Below are 19,507 nucleotides of genomic sequence, written 5' to 3'. Positions count from 1 at the left end.
ACCGTGTGTGTGTGTGTGTGTGTCTGCAGTACCGTGTGTGTGTGTGTGTCTGCAGTACCGTGTGTGTGTGTGTGTGTGTCTGCAGTACCGTGTGCGTGTGTGTGTCTGCAGTACCGTGTGTGTGTGTGTGTGTGTCTGCAGTACCGTGTGCGTGTGTGTGTGTGTCTGCAGTACCGTGTGTGTGTGTGTGTCTGCAGTACCGTGTGTGTGTGTGTGTGTGTCTGCAGTACCGTGTGTGTGTGTGTGTGTGTGTCTGCAGTACCGTGCGGGTGTGTGTGTCTGCAGTACCGTGTGTGTGTGTGTGTGTGTGTGTGTGTCTGCAGTACCGTGTGTGTGTGTGTGTGTGTGTCTGCAGTACCGTGTGTGTGTGTGTGTGTGTCTGCAGTACCGTGTGTGTGTGTGTGTGTGTGTGTGTGTCTGCAGTACCGTGCGGGTGTGTGTGTCTGCAGTACCGTGCGGGTGTGTGTGTCTGCAGTACCGTGTGTGTGTGTGTGTGTGTGTCTGCAGTACCGTGTGTGTGTGTGTCTGCAGTACCGTGTGTGTGTGTGTGTGTCTGCAGTACCGTGTGTGTGTGTGTCTGCAGTACCGTGTGCGTGTGCGTGTGTGTCTGCAGTACCGTGTGTGTGTGTCTGCAGTACCGTGTGTGTGTGTGTGTGTCTGCAGTACCGTGCGGGTGTGTGTGTCTGCAGTACCGTGTGTGTGTGTGTGTGTGTGTGTCTGCAGTACCGTGTGTGTGTGTGTGTCTGCAGTACTGTGTGTGTGTGTGTCTGCAGTACCGTGTGTGTGTGTGTGTGTCTGCAGTACCGTGTGTGTGTGTGTCTGCAGTACCGTGTGCGTGTGTGTCTGCAGTACCGTGTGTGTGTGTGTGTCTGCAGTACCGTGTGTGTGTGTGTCTGCAGTACCGTGTGCGTGTGTGTGTGTGTCTGCAGTACCGTGTGTGTGTGTGTCTGCAGTACCGTGTGCGTGTGTGTGTGTGTCTGCAGTACTGTGTGTCTGCAGTACCGTGTGTGTGTGTGTCAGCAGTACTGTGTGTGTGTCAGCAGTACCGTGTGTGTGTGTGTGTCTGCAGTACTGTGTGTGTGTCAGCAGTACCGTGTGTGTGTCTGCAGTACTGTGTGTGTGTCTGCAGTACCGTGTGTGTGTGTGTGTCTGCAGTACCGTGTGTGTGTGTGTGTCAGCAGTACTGTGTGTGTGTGTCTGCAGTACTGTGTGTGTGTCTGCAGTACTGTGTGTGTGTCTGCAGTACTGTGTGTGTGTCTGCAGTACTGTGTGTGTGTGTCTGCAGTACTGTGTGTGTGTGTCAGCAGTACCGTGTGTGTGTCTGCAGTACTGTGTGTGTGTGTCTGCAGTACTGTGTGTGTGTGTCAGCAGTACCGTGTGTGTGTCTGCAGTACTGTGTGTGTGTCTGCAGTACTGTGTGTGTGTGTCTGCAGTACCGTGTGTGTGTCTGCAGTACCGTGTGTGTGTCTGCAGTACTGTGTGTGTGTGTGTCTGCAGTACTGTGTGTGTGTCAGCAGTACTGTGTGTGTGTGTCTGCAGTACTGTGTGTGTGTCTGCAGTACTGTGTGTGTGTCTGCAGTACTGTGTGTGTGTGTCTGCAGTACTGTGTGTGTGTCTGCAGTACTGTGTGTGTGTGTCTGCAGTACTGTGTGTGTGTGTCAGCAGTACCGTGTGTGTGTCTGCAGTACTGTGTGTGTGTCTGCAGTACTGTGTGTGTGTGTCTGCAGTACCGTGTGTGTGTCTGCAGTACCGTGTGTGTGTCTGCAGTACTGTGTGTGTGTGTGTCTGCAGTACTGTGTGTGTGTCAGCAGTACTGTGTGTGTGTGTCTGCAGTACTGTGTGTGTGTCTGCAGTACTGTGTGTGTGTGTGTCTGCAGTACTGTGTGTGTGTCTGCAGTACTGTGTGTGTGTCTGCAGTACTGTGTGTGTGTGTGTGTCTGCAGTACTGTGTGTGTGTCTGCAGTACTGTGTGTGTGTCTGCAGTACTGTGTGTGTGTGTCTGCAGTACCGTGTGTGTGTCTGCAGTACTGTGTGTGTGTCTGCAGTACTGTGTGTGTGTCTGCAGTACTGTGTGTGTGTGTCTGCAGTACCGTGTGTGTGTGTCTGCAGTACCGTGTGTGTGTCTGCAGTACTGTGTGTGTGTGTGTCTGCAGTACTGTGTGTGTGTGTGTGTCTGCAGTACTGTGTGTGTGTGTGTGTCTGCAGTACTGTGTGTGTGTGTGTGTCTGCAGTACTGTGTGTGTGTGTGTGTCTGCAGTACTGTGTGTGTGTGTGTCTGCAGTACTGTGTGTGTGTGTGTCTGCAGTACTGTGTGTGTGTGTGTGTCTGCAGTACTGTGTGTGTGTGTGTGTCTGCAGTACTGTGTGTGTGTGTGTCTGCAGTACTGTGTGTGTGTGTGTGTCTGCAGTACTGTGTGTGTGTCTGCAGTACTGTGTGTGTGTGTCTGCAGTACCGTGTGTGTGTCTGCAGTACTGTGTGTGTGTGTGTGTCTGCAGTACTGTGTGTGTGTGTGTCTGCAGTACTGTGTGTGTGTGTGTCTGCAGTACTGTGTGTGTGTGTGTGTCTGCAGTACTGTGTGTGTGTGTGTGTCTGCAGTACTGTGTGTGTGTGTGTCTGCAGTACTGTGTGTGTGTCTGCAGTACTGTGTGTGTGTCTGCAGTACTGTGTGTGTGTGTCTGCAGTACCGTGTGTGTGTCTGCAGTACTGTGTGTGTGTCTGCAGTACTGTGTGTGTGTGTCTGCAGTACCGTGTGTGTGTCTGCAGTACTGTGTGTGTGTGAGTCTGCAGTACTGTGTGTGTGTCTGCAGTACTGTGTGTGTGTCTGCAGTACTGTGTGTGTGTCTGCAGTACTGTGTGTGTGTGTCTGCAGTACTGTGTGTGTGCGTGTGTCTGCAGTACTGTGCGTGTGTGTGTCTGCAGTAGTGTGTGTGTGTGTGTGTGTCTGCAGTACTGTGTGTGTGTGTGTCTGCAGTACTGTGTGTGTGTGTGTCTGCAGTACTGTGTGTGTGTCTGCAGTACTGTGTGTGTGTGTGTGTCTGCAGTACTGTGTGTGTGTGTGTCTGCAGTACTGTGCGTGTGTGTGTGTCTGCAGTACTGTGTGTGTGTGTGTGTCTGCAGTACTGTGCGTGTGTGTGTGTCTGCAGTAGTGTGTGTGTGTGTGTGTCTGCAGTACTGTGCGTGTGTGTGTGTCTGCAGTACTGTGCGTGTGTGTGTGTCTGCAGTACTGTGCGTGTGTGTGTGTCTGCAGTAGCGTGTGTGTGTGTGTGTCTGCAGTACTGTGCGTGTGTGTGTCTGCAGTAGTGTGTGTGTGTGTGTCTGCAGTACTGTGTGTGTGTCTGCAGTACTGTGTGTGTGTCTGCAGTACTGTGTGTGTCAGCAGTACCGTGTGTGTGTGTGTCTGCAGTACCGTGTGTGTGTGTGTGTGTGTGTGTGTGTGTGTGTCTGCAGTACCGTGTGCGGGTGTGTGTCTGCAGTACCGTGTGTGTGTCTGCAGTACCGTGTGTGTGTCTGCAGTACCGTGTGTGTGTCTGCAGTACTGTGTGTGTGTGTCTGCAGTACCGTGTGTGTGTCTGCAGTACCGTGTGTGTGTGTGTCTGCAGTACTGTGTGTGTCTGCAGTACTGTGTGTGTGTGTGTGTCTGCAGTACCGTGTGTGTGTGTCTGCAGTACCGTGTGTGTGTCTGCAGTACCGTGTGTGTGTCTGCAGTACCGTGTGTGTGTGTGTCTGCAGTACTGTGTGTGTGTGTCTGCAGTACCGTGTGTGTGTCTGCAGTACCGTGTGTGTGTGTGTCTGCAGTACCGTGTGCGTGTGTGTGTGTGTCTGCAGTACCGTGTGCATGTGTGTGTGTGTCTGCAGTACCGTGTGTGTGTGTCAGCAGTACTGTGTGTGTCTGCAGTACCGTGTGTGTGTGTCTGCAGTACCGTGTGTGTGTCTGCAGTACCGTGTGCGTGTGTGTGTGTGTCTGCAGTACCGTGTGCATGTGTGTGTGTGTCTGCAGTACCGTGTGCATGTGTGTGTGTGTCTGCAGTACTGTGTGCGTGTGTGTGTCTGCAGTACTGTGTGCGTGTGTGTGTCTGCAGTACTGTGTGTGTGTGTGTGTCTGCAGTACTGTGTGTGTGTGTGTGTCTGCAGTACTGTGTGCATGTGTGTGTGTGTCTGCAGTACCGTGTGCATGTGTGTGTGTGTCTGCAGTACCGTGTGCATGTGTGTGTGTCTGCAGTACTGTGTGCGTGTGTGTGTCTGCAGTACTGTGTGCGTGTGTGTGTCTGCAGTACTGTGTGTGTGTGTGTGTCTGCAGTACTGTGTGTGTGTGTGTCTGCAGTACTGTGTGTGTGTCTGCAGTACTGTGTGTGTGTGTCTGCAGTACCGTGTGTGTGTCTGCAGTACTGTGTGTGTGTCTGCAGTACTGTGTGTGTGTGTCTGCAGTACCGTGTGTGTGTCTGCAGTACTGTGTGTGTGTCTGCAGTACTGTGTGTGTGTCTGCAGTACCGTGTGTGTGTCTGCAGTACCGTGTGTGTGTCTGCAGTACTGTGTGTGTGTGAGTCTGCAGTACTGTGTGTGTGTCTGCAGTACTGTGTGTGTGTCTGCAGTACTGTGTGTGTGTCTGCAGTACTGTGTGTGTGTGTCTGCAGTACTGTGTGTGTGCTGCAGCTGTGTGTGTGTCTGCAGTACTGTGCGTTGCGTCGTGTGTGTGTCTGCAGTAGTGTGTGTGTTGCGGCAGTGTGTGTGTGTCAGCAGTACTGTGTGTGTGTCTTCAGTAGTGTGTGTGTCTGCAGTACTGTGTGTGTGTGTGTGTGTCAGTACTGTGTGTGTGTCTGCAGTACTGTGTGTGTGTGTGTCTGCAGTACTGTGTGTGTGTCTGCAGTACTGTGTGTGTGTGTGTGTCTGCAGTACTGTGTGTGTGTGTGTCTGCAGTACTGTGCGTGTGTGTGTGTCTGCAGTACTGTGTGTGTGTGTGTGTCTGCAGTACTGTGCGTGTGTGTGTGTCTGCAGTAGTGTGTGTGTGTGTGTGTCTGCAGTACTGTGCGTGTGTGTGTGTCTGCAGTACTGTGTGTGTGTGTGTGTCTGCAGTACTGTGTGTGTGTGTGTGTCTGCAGTACTGTGTGTGTGTGTGTGTCTGCAGTACTGTGTGTGTGTGTCTGCAGTACTGTGCGTGTGTGTGTGTCTGCAGTACTGTGTGTGTGTGTGTGTCTGCAGTACTGTGCGTGTGTGTGTGTCTGCAGTAGTGTGTGTGTGTGTGTGTCTGCAGTACTGTGCGTGTGTGTGTGTCTGCAGTACTGTGTGTGTGTGTGTGTCTGCAGTACTGTGCGTGTGTGTGTGTCTGCAGTAGCGTGTGTGTGTGTGTGTCTGCAGTACTGTGCGTGTGTGTGTGTCTGCAGTAGTGTGTGTGTGTGTGTGTGTCAGCAGTACTGTGTGTGTGTGTGTCTGCAGTACTGTGTGTGTGTCTGCAGTACTGTGTGTGTGTCTGCAGTACTGTGTGTGTGTCTGCAGTACTGTGTGTGTAAGCAGTACCGTGTGTGTGTGTGTCTGCAGTACCGTGTGTGTGTGTGTGTCTGCAGTACCGTGTGTGTGTCTGCAGTACCGTGTGTGTGTCTGCAGTACCGTGTGTGTGTCTGCAGTACTGTGTGTGTGTGTCTGCAGTACCGTGTGTGTGTCTGCAGTACCGTGTGTGTGTGTGTCTGCAGTACTGTGTGTGTGTGTGTCTGCAGTACTGTGTGTGTGTGTGTGTCTGCAGTACCGTGTGTGTGTGTCTGCAGTACCGTGTGTGTGTCTGCAGTACCGTGTGTGTGTGTGTCTGCAGTACTGTGTGTGTGTGTCTGCAGTACCGTGTGTGTGTCTGCAGTACCGTGTGTGTGTGTGTCTGCAGTACTGTGTGTGTGTCTGCAGTACCGTGTGTGTGTCTGCAGTACCGTGTGTGTGTCTGCAGTACCGTGTGTGTGTCTGCAGTACCGTGTGTGTGTGTGTCTGCAGTACCGTGTGCATGTGTGTGTGTGTCTGCAGTACCGTGTGTGTGTGTCAGCAGTACTGTGTGTGTGTCTGCAGTACCGTGTGTGTGTGTCTGCAGTACCGTGTGCGTGTGTGTGTGTGTCTGCAGTACCGTGTGCATGTGTGTGTGTGTCTGCAGTCCTGTGTGCGTGTGTGTGTCTGCAGTACTGTGTGCGTGTATGTGTCTGCAGTACTGTGTGTGTGTGTGTCTGCAGTACTGTGTGTGTGTCTGCAGTACTGTGTGTGTGTGTCTGCAGTACTGTGTGTGTGTCTGCAGTACTGTGTGTGTGTCTGCAGTACTGTGTGTGTGTGTGTCTGCAGTACTGTGTGTGTGTCTGCAGTACTGTGTGTGTGTCTGCAGTACTGTGTGTGTGTCTGCAGTACTGTGTGTGTGTGTCTGCAGTACTGTGTGTGTGTCTGCAGTACTGTGTGTGTGTCTGCAGTACTGTGTGTGTGTGTGTCTGCAGTACTGTGTGTGTGTCTGCAGTACTGTGTGTGTGTCTGCAGTACTGTGTGTGTGTCTGCAGTACTGTGTGTGTGTGTGTCTGCAGTACTGTGTGTGTGTCTGCAGTACTGTGTGTGTGTCTGCAGTACTGTGTGTGTGTCTGCAGTACTGTGTGTGTGTGTCTGCAGTACTGTGTGTGTGTCTGCAGTACTGTGTGTGTGTCTGCAGTACTGTGTGTGTGTGTGTCTGCAGTACTGTGTGTGTGTCTGCAGTACTGTGTGTGTGTCTGCAGTACTGTGTGTGTGTCTGCAGTACTGTGTGTGTGTGTCTGCAGTACCGTGTGTGTGTCTGCAGTACTGTGTGTGTGTCTGCAGTACTGTGTGTGTGTCTGCAGTACTGTGTGTGTGTGTCTGCAGTACCGTGTGTGTGTGTCTGCAGTACCGTGTGTGTGTGTCTGCAGTACTGTGTGTGTGTGTGTCTGCAGTACTGTGTGTGTGTGTGTGTCTGCAGTACTGTGTGTGTGTGTGTGTGTCTGCAGTACTGTGTGTGTGTGTGTCTGCAGTACTGTGTGTGTGTGTGTCTGCAGTACTGTGTGTGTGTGTGTCTGCAGTACTGTCTGTGTGTGTGTGTCTGCAGTACTGTGTGTGTGTGTGTGTCTGCAGTACTGTGTGTGTGTGTGTGTCTGCAGTACTGTGTGTGTGTGTGTCTGCAGTACTGTGTGTGTGTCTGCAGTACTGTGTGTGTGTCTGCAGTACCGTGTGTGTGTCTGCAGTACTGTGTGTGTGTCTGCAGTACCGTGTGTGTGTCTGCAGTACTGTGTGTGTGTGAGTCTGCAGTACTGTGTGTGTGTCTGCAGTACTGTGTGTGTGTCTGCAGTACTGTGTGTGTGTCTGCAGTACTGTGTGTGTGTGTCTGCAGTACTGTGTGTGTGCGTGTGTCTGCAGTACTGTGCGTGTGTGTGTGTCTGCAGTAGTGTGTGTGTGTGTGTCAGCAGTAGTGTGTGCGTGTGTGTGTCTGCAGTACTGTGTGTGTGTGTGTCTGCAGTACTGTGTGTGTGTCTGCAGTACTATGTGTGTGTGTGTGTCTGCAGTACTGTGTGTGTGTGTGTCTGCAGTACTGTGCGTGTGTGTGTGTCTGCAGTACTGTGTGTGTGTGTGTGTCTGCAGTACTGTGCGTGTGTGTGTCTGCAGTACTGTGTGTGTGTCTGCAGTACTGTGTGTGTCTGCAGTACTGTGTGTGTGTGTGTGTCTGCAGTACCGTGTGTGTCTGCAGTACTGTGTGTGTCTGCAGTACTGTGTGTGTCTGCAGTACTGTGTGTGTGTGTGTGTCTGCAGTACTGTGTGTGTGTGTGTGTCTGCAGTACTGTGCGTGTGTGTGTCTGCAGTACCGTGTGTGTGTCTGCAGTACCGTGTGTGTGTGTGTCTGCAGTACTGTGCGTGTGTGTGTCTGCAGTACCGTGTGTGTGTCTGCAGTACCGTGTGTGTGTGTGTCTGCAGTACCGTGTGTGTGTCTGCAGTACCGTGTGTGTGTGTGTCTGCAGTACTGTGTGTGTGTGTCTGCAGTACCGTGTGCGCGTGTGTGTGTGTCTGCAGTACCGTGTGCATGTGTGTGTGTGTCTGCAGTACCGTGTGTGTGTGTCAGCAGTACCGTGTGTGTGTGTCTGCACTACCGTGTGCGCGTGTGTGTGTGTCTGCAGTACCGTGTGCATGTGTGTGTGTCTGCAGTACTGTGTGTGTGTGTGTGTGTCTGCAGTACCGTGTGCGTGTGTGTGTGTGTCTGCAGTACCGTGTGCGTGTGTGTGTGTGTCTGCAGTACCGTGTGCATGTGTGTGTGTCTGCAGTACTGTGTGCGTGTGTGTGTCTGCAGTACTGTGTGCGTGTGTGTGTCTGCAGTACTGTGTGTGTGTGTGTGTCTGCAGTACTGTGTGTGTGTGTGTGTCTGCAGTACTGTGTGTGTGTGTGTGTCTGCAGTACTGTGTGTGTGTGTGTGTCTGCAGTACTGTGTGTGTGTGTGTCTGCAGTACTGTGTGTGTGTCTGCAGTACTGTGTGTGTGTCTGCAGTACTGTGTGTGTGTGTCTGCAGTACTGTGTGTGTGTCTGCAGTACTGTGTGTGTGTCTGCAGTACTGTGTGTGTGTGTCTGCAGTACCGTGTGTGTGTCTGCAGTACTGTGTGTGTGTGAGTCTGCAGTACTGTGTGTGTGTCTGCAGTACTGTGTGTGTGTCTGCAGTACTGTGTGTGTGTCTGCAGTACTGTGTGTGTGTGTCTGCAGTACTGTGTGTGTGCGTGTGTCTGCAGTACTGTGCGTGTGTGTCTGCAGTACTGTGCGTGTGTGTGTGTCTGCAGTAGTGTGTGTGTGTGTGTGTGTCAGCAGTAGTGTGTGTGTGTGTGTCTGCAGTACTGTGTGTGTGTGTGTCTGCAGTACTGTGTGTGTGTCTGCAGTACTGTGTGTGTGTGTGTCTGCAGTACTGTGCGTGTGTGTGTGTCTGCAGTACTGTGTGTGTGTGTGTGTCTGCAGTACTGTGCGTGTGTGTGTGTCTGCAGTAGTGTGTGTGTGTGTGTGTCTGCAGTACTGTGCGTGTGTGTGTGTCTGCAGTACTGTGTGTGTGTCTGCAGTACTGTGCGTGTGTGTGTGTCTGCAGTAGCGTGTGTGTGTGTGTGTCTGCAGTACTGTGCGTGTGTGTGTGTCTGCAGTAGTGTGTGTGTGTGTGTGTGTCAGCAGTAGTGTGTGTGTGTGTGTCTGCAGTACTGTGTGTGTGTGTGTCTGCAGTACTGTGTGTGTGTCTGCAGTACTGTGTGTGTGTCTGCAGTACTGTGTGTGTGTCTGCAGTACTGTGTGTGTAAGCAGTACCGTGTGTGTGTGTGTCTGCAGTACCGTGTGTGTGTGTGTCTGCAGTACCGTGTGCGGGTGTGTGTCTGCAGTACCGTGTGTGTGTCTGCAGTACCGTGTGTGTGTCTGCAGTACCGTGTGTGTGTCTGCAGTACTGTGTGTGTGTGTCTGCAGTACCGTGTGTGTGTCTGCAGTACCGTGTGTGTGTGTGTCTGCAGTACTGTGTGTGTGTGTGTCTGCAGTACTGTGTGTGTGTGTGTGTCTGCAGTACCGTGTGTGTGTGTCTGCAGTACCGTGTGTGTGTCTGCAGTACCGTGTGTGTGTGTGTCTGCAGTACTGTGTGTGTGTGTCTGCAGTACCGTGTGTGTGTCTGCAGTACCGTGTGTGTGTGTGTCTGCAGTACTGTGTGTGTGTGTCTGCAGTACCGTGTGTGTGTCTGCAGTACCGTGTGTGTGTCTGCAGTACCGTGTGTGTGTGTGTCTGCAGTACCGTGTGCATGTGTGTGTGTGTCTGCAGTACCGTGTGTGTGTGTCAGCAGTACTGTGTGTGTGTCTGCAGTACCGTGTGTGTGTGTCTGCAGTACCGTGTGTGTGTCTGCAGTACCGTGTGCGTGTGTGTGTGTGTCTGCAGTACCGTGTGCATGTGTGTGTGTGTCTGCAGTACCGTGTGCATGTGTGTGTGTGTCTGCAGTACTGTGTGCGTGTGTGTGTCTGCAGTACTGTGTGCGTGTGTGTGTCTGCAGTACTGTGTGCGTGTATGTGTCTGCAGTACTGTGTGCGTGTGTGTGTCTGCAGTACTGTGTGCGTGTGTGTGTCAGCAGTACTGTGTGTGTGTGTGTCTGCAGTACTGTGTGTGTGTCTGCAGTACTGTGTGTGTGTGTGTCTGCAGTACTGTGTGTGTGTCTGCAGTACTGTGTGTGTGTCTGCAGTACTGTGTGTGTGTGTGTCTGCAGTACTGTGTGTGTGTCTGCAGTACTGTGTGTGTGTCTGCAGTACTGTGTGTGTGTCTGCAGTACTGTGTGTGTGTGTCTGCAGTACCGTGTGTGTGTCTGCAGTACTGTGTGTGTGTCTGCAGTACTGTGTGTGTGTCTGCAGTACTGTGTGTGTGTGTCTGCAGTACCGTGTGTGTGTGTCTGCAGTACCGTGTGTGTGTCTGCAGTACTGTGTGTGTGTGTCTGCAGTACTGTGTGTGTGTGTCTGCAGTACTGTGTGTGTGTGTGTCTGCAGTACTGTGTGTGTGTGTGTGTCTGCAGTACTGTGTGTGTGTGTCTGCAGTACTGTGTGTGTGTGTGTGTCTGCAGTACTGTGTGTGTGTGTGTGTCTGCAGTACTGTGTGTGTGTGTGTGTCTGCAGTACTGTGTGTGTGTGTGTGTCTGCAGTACTGTGTGTGTGTGTGTCTGCAGTACTGTGTGTGTGTGTGTCTGCAGTACTGTGTGTGTGTGTGTGTCTGCAGTACTGTGTGTGTGTGTGTGTCTGCAGTACTGTGTGTGTGTGTGTCTGCAGTACTGTGTGTGTGTGTGTGTGTCTGCAGTACTGTGTGTGTCTGCAGTACTGTGTGTGTGTGTCTGCAGTACCGTGTGTGTGTCTGCAGTACTGTGTGTGTGTCTGCAGTACTGTGTGTGTGTGTGTGTCTGCAGTACTGTGTGTGTGTGTGTCTGCAGTACTGTGTGTGTGTGTGTCTGCAGTACTGTGTGTGTGTGTGTCTGCAGTACTGTGTGTGTGTGTGTGTCTGCAGTACTGTGTGTGTGTGTGTGTCTGCAGTACTGTGTGTGTGTGTGTGTCTGCAGTACTGTGTGTGTGTGTGTCTGCAGTACTGTGTGTGTGTCTGCAGTACTGTGTGTGTGTCTGCAGTACTGTGTGTGTGTGTCTGCAGTACCGTGTGTGTGTCTGCAGTACTGTGTGTGTGTCTGCAGTACTGTGTGTGTGTGTCTGCAGTACCGTGTGTGTGTCTGCAGTACTGTGTGTGTGTGAGTCTGCAGTACTGTGTGTGTGTCTGCAGTACTGTGTGTGTGTCTGCAGTACTGTGTGTGTGTCTGCAGTACTGTGTGTGTGTGTCTGCAGTACTGTGTGTGTGCGTGTGTCTGCAGTACTGTGCGTGTGTGTGTGTCTGCAGTAGTGTGTGTGTGTGTGTGTGTGTGTGTGTGTCTGCAGTACTGTGTGTGTGTGTGTGTCTGCAGTACTGTGCGTGTGTGTGTGTCTGCAGTACTGTGTGTGTGTGTGTGTCTGCAGTAGTGTGTGTGTGTCTGCAGTACTGTGCGTGTGTGTGTGTCTGCAGTACTGTGCGTGTGTGTGTGTCTGCAGTAGTGTGTGTGTGTGTGTGTCTGCAGTACTGTGCGTGTGTGTGTGTCTGCAGTAGTGTGTGTGTGTGTGTGTCTGCAGTACTGTGTGTGTGTGTGTGTCTGCAGTACTGTGCGTGTGTGTGTGTCTGCAGTACTGTGTGTGTGTGTGTGTCTGCAGTACTGTGCGTGTGTGTGTGTCTGCAGTACTGTGCGTGTGTGTGTGTCTGCAGTAGCGTGTGTGTGTGTGTGTCTGCAGTACTGTGCGTGTGTGTGTGTCTGCAGTAGCGTGTGTGTGTCTGCAGTACTGTGCGTGTGTGTGTGTCTGCAGTAGTGTGTGTGTGTGTGTCTGCAGTACTGTGTGTGTCTGCAGTACTGTGTGTGTCTGCAGTACTGTGTGTGTGTCTGCAGTACTGTGTGTGTGTCTGCAGTACTGTGTGTGTGTCTGCAGTACTGTGTGTGTCAGCAGTACCGTGTGTGTGTGTGTCTGCAGTACCGTGTGTGTCAGCAGTACCGTGTGTGTGTGTGTCTGCAGTACCGTGTGTGTGTGTGTCTGCAGTACCGTGTGCGGGTGTGTGTGTCTGCAGTACCGTGTGTGTGTCTGCAGTACCGTGTGTGTGTCTGCAGTACCGTGTGTGTGTGTGTCTGCAGTACCGTGTGCGGGTGTGTGTGTCTGCAGTACCGTGTGTGTGTCTGCAGTACCGTGTGTGTGTCTGCAGTACCGTGTGTGTGTCTGCAGTACCGTGTGTGTGTCTGCAGTACCGTGTGTGTGTGTGTCTGCAGTACCGTGTGTGTGTGTGTCTGCAGTACTGTGTGTGTGTGTGTCTGCAGTACTGTGTGTGTGTGTGTGTCTGCAGTACCGTGTGTGTGTGTCTGCAGTACCGTGTGTGTGTCTGCAGTACCGTGTGTGTGTGTGTCTGCAGTACTGTGTGTGTGTGTCTGCAGTACCGTGTGTGTGTCTGCAGTACCGTGTGTGTGTGTGTCTGCAGTACTGTGTGTGTGTGTCTGCAGTACCGTGTGTGTGTCTGCAGTACCGTGTGCATGTGTGTGTGTGTCTGCAGTACCGTGTGTGTGTGTCAGCAGTACTGTGTGTGTGTGTCTGCAGTACCGTGTGTGTGTCTGCAGTACCGTGTGTGTGTGTGTCTGCAGTACTGTGTGTGTGTGTCTGCAGTACCGTGTGTGTGTCTGCAGTACCGTGTGTGTGTGTGTCTGCAGTACTGTGTGTGTGTGTCTGCAGTACCGTGTGTGTGTCTGCAGTACCGTGTGTGTGTCTGCAGTACCGTGTGTGTGTGTGTCTGCAGTACTGTGTGTGTGTGTCTGCAGTACCGTGTGTGTGTCTGCAGTACCGTGTGTGTGTCTGCAGTACCGTGTGTGTGTGTGTCTGCAGTACTGTGTGTGTGTGTCTGCAGTACCGTGTGTGTGTCTGCAGTACCGTGTGCGTGTGTGTGTGTGTCTGCAGTACCGTGTGCATGTGTGTGTGTGTCTGCAGTACCGTGTGTGTGTGTCTGCAGTACCGTGTGTGTGTCTGCAGTACCGTGTGCATGTGTGTGTGTGTCTGCAGTACTGTGTGCGTGTGTGTGTCTGCAGTACTGTGTGCGTGTGTGTGTCTGCAGTACTGTGTGCATGTGTGTGTGTGTGTGTGTCTGCAGTACCGTGTGTGTGTGTGTCTGCAGTACTGTGTGCATGTGTGTGTATGTGTCTGCAGTACTGTGTGCGTGTGTGTGTCTGCAGTACTGTGTGCGTGTGTGTGTCTGCAGTACTGTGTGCATGTGTGTGTGTGTGTGTGTCTGCAGTACCGTGTGTGTGTGTGTGTCTGCAGTACTGTGTGCGTGTGTGTGTGTGTCTGCAGTACTGTGTGTGTGTCTGCAGTACTGTGTGCATGTGTGTGTGTGTGTGTGTCTCTGCAGTACTGTGTGCGTGTGTGTGTCTGCAGTACTGTGTGTGTGTGTCTGCAGTACCGTGTGTGTGCGTGTGTGTGTCTGCAGTACTTTGTGTGTGTGTGTGTCTGCAGTACTGTGTGCGTGTGTGTGTCTGCAGTACTGTGTGCATGTGTGTGTGTGTCTGCAGTACCGTGTGTGTGCGTGTGTGTGTCTGCAGTACTTTGTGTGTGCGTGTGTGTGTCTGCAGTACTGTGTGTGTGTCTGCAGTACCGTGTGTGTGTGTGTCTGCAGTACTGTGTGTGTGCGTGTGTGTGTCTGCAGTACTGTGTGTGTGTGTCTGCAGTACCGTGTGCGTGTGTGTGTCTGCAGTACTGTGTGCGTGTGTGTGTCTGCAGTACTGTGTGCATGTGTGTGTGTGTCTGCAGTACCGTGTGCGTGTGTGTGTCTGCAGTACTGTGTGCGTGTGTGTGTCTGCAGTACCGTGTGCGTGTGTGTGTCTGCAGTACTGTGTGCGTGTGTGTGTCTGCAGTACTGTGTGTGTGTGTGTGTGTGTCTGCAGTACTGTGTGTGTGTCTGCAGTACCGTGTGTGTGCGTGTGTGTGTCTGCAGTACTTTGTGTGTGCGTGTGTGTGTCTGCAGTACTGTGTGTGTGTCTGCAGTACCGTGTGTGTGTGTGTGTCTGCAGTACTGTGTGTGTGCGTGTGTGTGTCTGCAGTACTGTGTGTGTGCGTGTGTGTGTCTGCAGTACTGTGTGTGTGTCTGCAGTACTGTGTGTGTGTCTGCAGTACTGTGTGTGTGTCTGCAGTACTGTGTGTGTGTGTGTGTCTGCAGTACTGTGTGCGTGTGTGTGTCTGCAGTACTGTGTGTGTGTGTGTGTGTGTCTGCAGTACTGTGTGTGTGTGTGTGTGTGTCTGCAGTACTGTGTGCGTGTGTGTGTCTGCAGTACTGTGTGTGTGTGTCTGCAGTACTGTGTGCGTGTGTGTGTCTGCAGTACTGTGTGTGTGTGTCTGCAGTACTGTGTGTGTGTGTCTGCAGTACTGTGTGTGTGTCTGCAGTACTGTGTGTGTGTGTGTGTGTGTGTCTGCAGTACTGTGTGCATGTGTGTGTGTGTCTGCAGTACTGTGTGCATGTGTGTGTGTGTCTGCAGTACTGTGTGCATGTGTGTGTGTGTCTGCAGTACTGTGTGCATGTGTGTGTGTCTGCAGTACTGTGTGTGTGTGTGTGTGTGTCTGCAGTACCGTGTGCATGTGTGTGTGTGTCTGCAGTACCGTGTGCATGTGTGTGTGTGTCTGCAGTACCGTGTGCGTGTGTGTGTGTCTGCAGTACCGTGTGCATGTGTGTGTGTGTCTGCAGTACCGTGTGTGTGTGTGTCTGCAGTACTGTGTGCATGTGTGTGTGTGTCTGCAGTACCGTGTGTGTGCGTGTGTGTGTCTGCAGTACTGTGTGTGTGTCTGCAGTACCGTGTGTGTGCGTGTGTGTGTCTGCAGTACTGTGTGCATGTGTGTGTGTGTCTGCAGTACTGTGTGTGTGTGTGTCTGCAGTACTGTGTGTGTGTGTGTGTCTGCAGTAGTGTGTGTGTGTCTGCAGTACTGTGTGCGTGTGTGTGTCTGCAGTACTGTGTGTGTGTCTGCAGTACTGTGTGTGTGTCTGCAGTACTGTGTGTGTGTCTGCAGTACTGTGTGTGTGTCTGCAGTACTGTGTGTGTGTGTGTCTGCAGTACCGTGTGTGTGCGTGTGTGTGTCTGCAGTACCGTGTGTGTGTGTGTGTCTGCAGTACTGTGTGTGTGTGTGTGTCTGCAGTACTGTGTGTGTGTGTGTGTGTGTCTGCAGTACTGTGTGTGTGTGTGTGTCTGCAGTACCGTGTGTGTGTGTGTGTCTGCAGTACTGTGTGTGTGTGTGTGTCTGCAGTACTGTGTGTGTGTGTGTGTGTGTCTGCAGTACTGTGTGTGTGTGTGTGTCTGCAGTACTGTGTGTGTGTGTGTGTCTGCAGTACTGTGTGTGTGTGTGTGTGTGTCTGCAGTACTGTGTGTGTGTGTGTGTCTGCAGTACCGTGTGTGTGTGTGTGTCTGCAGTACTGTGTGTGTGTGTGTGTCTGCAGTACTGTGTGCATGTGTGTGTCTGCAGTACTGTGTGCGTGTGTGTGTCTGCAGTACTGTGTGTGTGTGTCTGCAGTACTGTGTGTGTGTGTGTATCTGCAGTACTGTGTGCATGTGTGTGTGTCTGCAGTACCGTGTGCGTGTGTGTGTGTCTGCAGTACTGTGTGCATGTGTGTGTGTCTGCAGTACCGTGTGCGTGTGTGTGTGTCTGCAGTACTGTGTGTGTGTCTGCAGTACTGTGTGCGTGTGTGTGTCTGCAGTACTGTGTGTGTGTGTGTGTCTGCAGTACCGTGTGCGTGTGTGTGTCTGCAGTACTGTGTGTGTGTGCATGTGTGTGTCTGCAGTACTGTGTGCGTGCGTGTGTCTGCAGTACTGTGTGCGTGTGTGTGTCTGCAGTACTGTGTGTGTGTGTGTGTCTGCAGTACTGTGTGCGTGTGTGTGTCTGCAGTACTGTGTGTGTGTGTGTGTCTGCAGTACCGTGTGTGTGCGTGTGTCTGCAGTACTGTGTGCGTGTGTGTGTCTGCAGTACTGTGTGTGTGTGTGTGTCTGCAGTACCGTGTGCGTGTGTGTGTCTGCAGTACTGTGTGTGTGTGCATGTGTGTGTCTGCAGTACTGTGTGCGTGCGTGTGTCTGCAGTACTGTGTGTGTGTGTGTGTCTGCAGTACCGTGTGCGTGTGTGTGTGTCTGCAGTACTGTGTGTGTGTCTGCAGTACTGTGTGCGTGTGTGTGTCTGCAGTACTGTGTGTGTGTGTGTGTCTGCAGTACCGTGTGCGTGTGTGTGTCTGCAGTACTGTGTGTGTGTGCATGTGTGTGTCTGCAGTACTGTGTGCGTGCGTGTGTCTGCAGTACTGTGTGCGTGTGTGTGTCTGCAGTACTGTGTGTGTGTGTGTGTCTGCAGTACTGTGTGCGTGTGTGTGTCTGCAGTACTGTGTGTGTGTGTGTGTCTGCAGTACCGTGTGTGTGCGTGTGTCTGCAGTACTGTGTGCGTGTGTGTGTCTGCAGTACTGTGTGTGTGTGTCTGCAGTACTGTGTGTGTTTTTGTGTATCTGCAGTACTGTGTGTGTGTGTCTGCAGTACCGTGTGCGTGTGTGTGTCTGCAGTACTGTGTGTGTGTGTGTGTCTGCAGTACCGTGTGTGTGCGTGTGTCTGCAGTACTGTGTGCATGTGTGTGTCTGCAGTACTGTGTGTGTGTGTGTCTGCAGTACCGTGTGTGTGTGTGTGTCTGCAGTACTGTGTGTGTGTGTGTGTCTGCAGTACTGTGTGCATGTGTGTGTCTGCAGTACTGTGTGCGTGTGTGTGTCTGCAGTACTGTGTGCGTGTGTGTGTCTGCAGTACTGTGTGTGTGTGTGTGTCTGCAGTACTGTGTGTGTGTGTGTGTGTCTGCAGTACCGTGTGCGTGTGTGTGTCTGCAGTACTGTGTGTGTGTGTGTGTGTGTCTGCAGTACTGTGTGCATGTGTGTGTCTGCAGTACTGTGTGTGTGCGTGTGTCTGCAGTACTGTGTGTGTGTGTCTGCAGTACTGTGTGTGTGTGTGTGTGTCTGCAGTACCGTGTGTGTGCGTGTGTCTGCAGTACTGTGTGCGTGTGTGTGTCTGCAGTACTGTGTGTGTGTGTGTGTCTGCAGTACTGTGTGTGTGTGTGTGTGTCTGCAGTACCGTGTGCGTGTGTGTGTCTGCAGTACTGTGTGTGTGTGTGTGTGTGTCTGCAGTACTGTGTGCATGTGTGTGTCTGCAGTACTGTGTGTGTGCGTGTGTCTGCAGTACTGTGTGTGTGTGTCTGCAGTACTGTGTGTGTGTGTGTGTGTCTGCAGTACCGTGTGTGTGCGTGTGTCTGCAGTACTGTGTGCGTGTGTGTGTCTGCAGTACTGTGTGTGTGTCTGCAGTACTGTGTGTGTGTGTGTGTGTGTCTGCAGTACTGTGTGCGTGTGTGTGTCTGCAGTACTGTGTGTGTGTCTGCAGTACTGTGTGTGTGTGTGTGTGTGTGTCTGCAGTACTGTGTGCGTGTGTGTGTCTGCAGTACCGTGTGCGTGTGTGTGTCTGCAGTACTATGTGTGTGTGTGTGTCTGCAGTACTGTGTGCGTGTGTGTGTCTGCAGTACTGTGTGTGTGTCTGCAGTACTGTGTGTGTGTGTGTGTGTGTGTCTGCAGTACTGTGTGCGTGTGTGTGTCTGCAGTACCGTGTGCGTGTGTGTGTCTGCAGTACTATGTGTGTGTGTGTGTCTGCAGTACCGTGTGCGTGTGTGTGTCTGCAGTACTGTGTGTGTGTGTGTGTCTGCAGTACTGTGTGCGTGTGTGTGTCTGCAGTAGTGTGTGTGTGTGTGTGTGTGTCTGCAGTACCGTGTGCGTGTGTCTGCAGTACCGTGTGTGTGTGTGTGTGTGTCTGCAGTACCGTGTGCGTGTGTGTGTCTGCAGTAGTGTGTGTGTGTGTGTCTGCAGTACCGTGTGTGTGTGTCTGCAGTACCGTGTGTGTGTGTGTGTGTGTCTGCAGTACCGTGTGCGTGTGTGTGTCTGCAGTAGTGTGTGTGTGTGTGTGTGTGTCTGCAGTACTGTGTGCGTGTGTGTGTCTGCAGTAGTGTGTGTGTGTGTGTGTGTGTCTGCAGTACCGTGTGCGTGTGTGTGTCTGCAGTAGTGTGTGTGTGTCTGCAGTACTGTGTGCATGTGTGTCTGCAGTACCGTGTGCGTGTGTCTGTATGTCTGTAGTACCGTGTGTGTGTGTCTGCAGTACCGTGTGCGAGTGTGTGTATGTCTGCAGTACCGTGTGCGTGTGTGTGTCTGCAGTACTGTGTGTGTGTGTCTGCAGTACCGTGTGTGTGTGTGTCTGCAGTACTGTGTGCGTGTGTGTCTGCAGTACTGTGTGCATGTGTGTCTGCAGTACTGTGTGCGTGTGTGTCTGCAGTACTGTGTGCGTGTGTGTCTGCAGTACTGTGTGTGTGTGTCTGTCTGCAGTACTGTGTGTGTGTGTGTGTGTCTGCAGTACCGTGTGCGTGTGTGTGTCTGCAGTACTGTGTGTGTGTGTGTCTGCAGTACTGTGTGTGTGTGTCTGTCTGCAGTACTATGTGTGTGTGTGTGTGTCTGCAGTACTGTGTGTGTGTGTCTGTCTGCAGTACTGTGTGTGTGTGTCTGTCTGCAGTACTGTGTGTGTGTGTGTGTGTCTGCAGTACTGTGTGTGTGTGTCTGTCTGCAGTACTGTGTGTGTGTGTGTGTGTCTGCAGTACTGTGTGTGTGTGTCTGTCTGCAGTACTGTGTGTGTGTGTGTATGTCTGCAGTACCGTGTGCGTGTGTGTGTCTGCAGTACTGTGTGTGTGTGTCTGCAGTACCGTGTGCATGTGTGTGTCTGCAGTACTGTGTGTGTGTGTGTCTGCAGTACTGTGTGCGTGTGTGTCTGCAGTACTGTGTGCATGTGTGTCTGCAGTACTGTGTGCGTGTGTGTCTGCAGTACTGTGTGTGTGTGTGTCTGCAGTACTGTGTGCGTGTGTGTCTGCAGTACTGTGTGCATGTGTGTCTGCAGTACTGTGTGCGTGTGTGTCTGCAGTACTGTGTGCGTGTGTGTCTGCAGTACTGTGTGTGTGTGTCTGTCTGCAGTACTGTGTGCGTGTGTGTCTGCAGTACTGTGTGCGTGTGTGTCTGCAGTACTGTGTGTGTGTGTCTGTCTGCAGTACTGTGTGTGTATGTCTGCAGTACCGTGTGCGTGTGTGTGTCTGCAGTACTGTGTGTGTGTGTCTGCAGTACCGTGTGCATGTGTGTGTCTGCAGTACTGTGTGCATGTGTGTCTGCAGTACTGTGTGCGTGTGTGTCTGCAGTACTGTGTGCGTGTGTGTGTGTGTCTGCAGTACTGTGTGTGTCTGCAGTACTGTGTGTGTCTGCAGTACTGTGTGCGTGTGTGTCTGCAGTACTGTGTGCATGTGTGTGTGTGTCTGCATTACTGTGTGCATGTGTGTGTGTGTCTGCAGTACTGTGTGCATGTGTGTGCGTGTCTGCAGTACTGTGTGTGTGTGTGTGTGTG

At 52.2% G+C, this 19,507-nt stretch overlaps 1 protein-coding gene across 1 annotated transcript in view; it reads right to left on the bottom strand.

Moving 5' to 3' along the window:
* LOC144488380 (E3 SUMO-protein ligase PIAS3-like) overlaps positions 1-19,507 on the bottom strand; it is a gene marked incomplete at its 5' end in the record, with an annotated part of 71,458 nt that overhangs the window by 5,745 nt on the left and 46,206 nt on the right. The gene's annotated exons all lie outside the window — the stretch shown is intronic.

This window comes from Mustelus asterias, unplaced genomic scaffold (assembly GCF_964213995.1).
Source record: "Mustelus asterias unplaced genomic scaffold, sMusAst1.hap1.1 HAP1_SCAFFOLD_1504, whole genome shotgun sequence".
NCBI lineage: Eukaryota > Metazoa > Chordata > Chondrichthyes > Carcharhiniformes > Triakidae > Mustelus > Mustelus asterias.
The sequence above is the reverse complement of the archived record's forward strand: the minus strand, read 5'-3'. Positions and strand labels throughout refer to the sequence as shown.